Source organism: Penaeus vannamei, chromosome 32, assembly GCF_042767895.1.
Source record: "Penaeus vannamei isolate JL-2024 chromosome 32, ASM4276789v1, whole genome shotgun sequence".
NCBI lineage: Eukaryota > Metazoa > Arthropoda > Malacostraca > Decapoda > Penaeidae > Penaeus > Penaeus vannamei.
Window position 1 is genome coordinate 31,673,123 of NC_091580.1, and position 5,000 is coordinate 31,678,122.

At 44.6% G+C, this 5,000-nt stretch overlaps 1 protein-coding gene across 1 annotated transcript in view; it reads left to right on the forward strand.

The window, feature by feature from the left end:
• The window catches only part of LOC113808733 (cadherin-99C), a 71,605-nt gene that overhangs the window by 29,232 nt on the left and 37,373 nt on the right, over positions 1-5,000 (forward strand). The gene's annotated exons all lie outside the window — the stretch shown is intronic.

The following is a 5,000-nucleotide window of genomic DNA, read 5'->3' on the forward strand; positions in this document are numbered from 1 at the left end:
CGTGCGGTTCGGCACCCTGGCAGCTGCGTCGAATACTGAAAGGCAACAGACAAAATTCCCGGGTCGCTGGAAATATCAGCTACTGTCATCTCTTCTCGGGCAGTCAAGTGACTGCCAAGCGTTTCCTTCGAGGCGTTCCATGGAGGGAACGGCGCTGTGGAAGGTGAACACCCCGGTGTCTGCAGGGTCAGCTTTGGTGCGCTATGACAGACAGAGACATTTCCTTTCCTTTTTAAAAGGCATCCATCAATGGCACTATAAAGGGGAAACATGATAATTTGGTAAACAAAATCATCCTGGCTATCAGTCTAAAATACTTCAAGGAAGAATAGAAGAAAGTGATTGAACTCGCTCCACTTGAACCTCCTGGGCCGAGAGAGAGGCCTATGATTACTAGGCGTCGGTGTCCCGAGGGAATGTCTCCGGTAACGGTCCCGTTGACGCAGCGGCGCCGTGGAATGTCGGCAGCGGCGCGGGGAGGCCGCGACGGGCGACGCTCTGCTCCCGGCGCGCGGCCGCGGGAACGGCGCGCTCAGGCCGACCTCCTGCGGCCGGGCCCTCACTGGGCACGGACGCGCCCCGCGTTCTCAGGCGAGGAATCGCGGGCGTCAGCGCGTCCTGGCTGCGTTGGAGCGCCGACATTTTTTGCTTCTTGAATGACCTCAGTTTGAAAAAGTGTCTTTATTCAACTGAATTCATGTGCTGATCAATTAAACAAGATAGATAAACATAGAAAAATCCAAATAAAAGGATAGACCAATAAACAAATAAAAGCTAAATAAAATAAGATATATGAAATGATGAATACGAGTCCTTAAGCCCAGTATCTCTCTTTCTCTCTCTCTCTCTCTCTCTCTCTCTCTCTCTCTCTCTCTCTCTCTCTCTCTCTCTCTCTCTCTCTCTCTCTCTCTCTCTCTCTCTCTCTCTCTCTCTGTCACACACACACTTGAAGGGGAAGCAGGATGGGCAAGGGGGGGGGGGGGGGGAAGGTGTCACCTGGCCGGGCGACGCCCAGTCTGCGTCACTCGCGCATTCGGCCAGGTTTCAGAAGGGCCTCGGAGGAAGAAGAAAGATGGAAGAGGGAGGGAAGGGGATGAAGGAGGGAAGGAGGGTTGGGAGCTTAGTGAGGAAGAGCTACGCGGGAGGAGTGAGTGCAAGGAGGATTCGAGAGTCGAGGAGCGACAGAACGGGGAAGGAAGAGGGGAAGGAGAAGCAAGGAAAGGGAGAGAAGAGGCGGAAGGTAAGAGGAGGGTGAAAGAGGGAGAGAGGAGAGCCTCGTAACTATTTTGTTCCGTGGAATATCCGCTGCGAGTCATATATTTATTTACTTATCTATTTATCGAACAGTTTTTTTTCTATCTCTTTTTCTCTCTATATATGTATGCATACACATTTGTGAATGTATACATACATTCATTCATACAGACACACGCGCGCACGCGGACACACACACACACACACACACACACACACAGACACACACACACACACACACCCACACACACACACACACACACACACACACTCACACACACACACACACACACACACACACACACACACACACACACACACACACACACACACACACACACACACACACACACACACACACACACACACACACACAACACACACACACACACACACACACACACACACACACACACACACACACACACACACACACACACACACACACACACACACACACACACACACACACACACACACACACACACACACACACACACACACACACACACACACACACGTACACACACACACGTACACACACACACGTACACACACACACGTACACACACACACACGTACACACACACGTACACACACACACATGTATATATATATACATATACATGTATGTGACTATATATGTATATATATATATATATATATTTATTTATTTATTTATTTATTTATTTATTTATTTATTTATTTATTTATTTATTTATTTATTTTGAAATCAAAGCAGTGGCGGTATACATCTTATTTGAATTAGGGCCGACAGTTGAAACATTTACCGGAGTTTTTAACTGCATAGGAATCAGCATGTTTTTAAATTATTTCACCAATGGGTCTGGATGGTGCGAGTAACGGTTCCCTGTTTAGCCTGCTGTGTCGTCGCTGACTGAACACAGACTCCATCATCAGTGCAAGGCAAACGGCGTCAAGCTGAGGTTCCAAGGCATGGGATGAAGTCAAAATCGCGCTTCTACGCAGCAAAACTGGCAGTAACAGGGTCTTGGAGACGGTTCCGCTCGGGTATCGTCATCTCCGAGTACTCTTGTCAATCGAGGTCGTAGCTCCTGCTTTCAGGCCAATCTGTCTAGACTACTGACTTCCTTGTCTGACAGCCCAGCGTCATGAACTACGGTACCAAAATGCGTAACACTGTGTGGCTTTGAATGAACAGGTTCTCCCCTAAAGGTCTGGGTCTTGGTCTTGGTCCAAGAGACCCGTAGTCCTAATATAAGTCAGCAAAGTTATTAGTAAAGTCAAGGTCGGGGACCATAATGTTGTCCAGTGTTGCTTCACCTGACTTGGGTGATGGCTCTGCCTGTTATCCATGCAAGGAATGAAAAGCTTTGTTAGCCTTACCTCCTGAATACACAAGAAAGAGACGCACCCGTTACCTTGTACAGCTTTCTGCTTTTAACCCGACTATCTTTGTTGGCATTTTCCTAAGTCTCGGGATCTCCCAAAGTGATTGATAGCACACTGAGTCAACTGCCTTCTTCATGTCGACGTAGGCTGTTTGCGAATAAATTCATGATATTTGCCAAGAGTGAATCCAAATTGTTTGTTTCTGGTGCCTCAGTCAGTGGTCTCTCATACGCCTCAGAAGGATAAGAGCGAGGACCTTCCTTGGTATGCTGAGCCGCTGCTCAGCATACCAAGCTGCTGTCCCAGCGATCCCCTTTGCCCTTTCAGAAAGGGATGGCCACGCCCTTCGACAGGCCTGGGAAATGATAATAGGCTGTCAGATGGGGTCAGGGCCGGGGTATTCAGGACAACCCATCCGTTATAAGGTCGACGACCTTACTACATAGTACCTAACTTACTACATTGTGAACCGCCCATACTCAAAACAAGTTTTACAATGCATTAAGCAATTGCAAGGTCAGTGTTTACATTTTAAGTTAATTCCAAAGACTGCCAAGAGAGGGCAGATCGGTAGTTAATTGATCAATCGGGCTAGACGCAACAACAATGGAGAGCCATGCATCGCAGCTGTCCTTTTACCACGCCTTCAACGGCCACCAACACCATGGAAGGCCCAGCGACTCTCCCTTAGTAATATTTACAAAGATGCATCCAAGTGCTGTAATATAAATGAACTATGATAGATTTACGTGAATAACTCTCCTTTCCATAGCGCATGATCTATAGACAAAGAGAAAGTGACAGTATTGGCTATCATCGTCGGGCAAAAAAATAAGATTGTAATATACATTTTTCCTCATTGGTCCCCAGCACATAAATGATTGTAAATGTGTGGTAATTTAGGTATTACGCATCCCAAAATGATTTCCTAAATTCTTTATGTTGTGTTTATCAGATCCCTGATATGACTAATTGTTATATACATTTTTTTTACTGTGATACATGGCAAATAGAAACTTTTCGAAGCACTGTGTGATGGGTGCGTAAAATCATCAGGCAAAAAACGGCTTTGCGCAAAAGTAAAACGATGTAAATAGACATACGCAAGAGTAACTGAATCATTGTAATAATAATTCTTGAAAGGATTGTATACTTGGATATTTGGCATCAAAGGTTTTTCATAGGAAGAATCTACGGATTCCCTGTATCTTTAATGCTGCAACGTCGGTCATGAATATAAATATCCACAAAAGAATAGTCGCGTTTGTCGTCTGTCAACTCAATTTACATTCATATTATATTGATTCAAAATAATGATAAAGCGTGGAAGGTAAAGAAAACGCCAGACTATAAAATCACCCGGTATTAAAAGGCATGTTTTAGTTTTTAGTCAAGTTAAGGTTTCTGTCGACTAAGTAATCGGGAAATAAACGGTACTAAATCCGGTTTGAAGTCCGGACGAGAGCCCCAGAGCAGCTGTAACGTACAAGGTACATTACAGTGTGTGACGTCATAACTTGGCGGCTGTTTTGGTTTCGAGTATCGTCTTCGAAGGCCCTGCGACATTGCAACGGTTTTGAGTATCCGGCCCCTAGGTCTCAAGGGCCTCCTGCCGCCCCGAGATCCTTACAGTTTAGACCTGCAGGAGTCTATGCCGTGGCCATGTGGCCTTGCAGGTTCGGATTCAGACAAAGGGGGCCCTTCGACATGAAAATGAAAGTACAAGGCAAATAGATAAATGGACTAAGATTTGTGATAAACCGTATTTCTTCGAGAAAGAAGTTAGGTGCCAACGAAAACATCTAATTTTATTTTTCTCAGTTTTATGGACTGATAGAATAACTTTGACTACAATATTCAGTTTGTACTATAGATTATAATGATACGTTAATCTTACATTACAATAAGTACACAGGATAGGTCTTAATAGGTTACCTTACCTACATTTTGCATCATCATGGTATTCTAGCTCCATTTATGATTGTAATTCAAGATTAACACTACTTATTTTTCGAATTTTTTGCTTTTGCCAATTTACCAAATGGGGTAGGGGGCACCGCCTTAGAATGGATGGGGTACACTGCCTTTCGATCATGTTATTTTTGAATAATAAAACCAATTTTATTATCACAATTGTATTGTTATTATTACCCTTTTTTATAAAGGAAGTCCTTGAGCCTGGGTCCTCTCTGGCTTTTCCCCTATAAAACGGCCCTGTGGCTAAAATAAAAATATATCAGCAGTTTTCTGTTCAAGTTCGTTTAACTTCAGAATTAAGGTTAATGAGGAGCATGGCGACCGCACCATTGCCTTCATCTGCTTAGCTGTGTACTGCCACGTGGCCTGTTTAGGGGCTGAACAGAGGCTGCTCT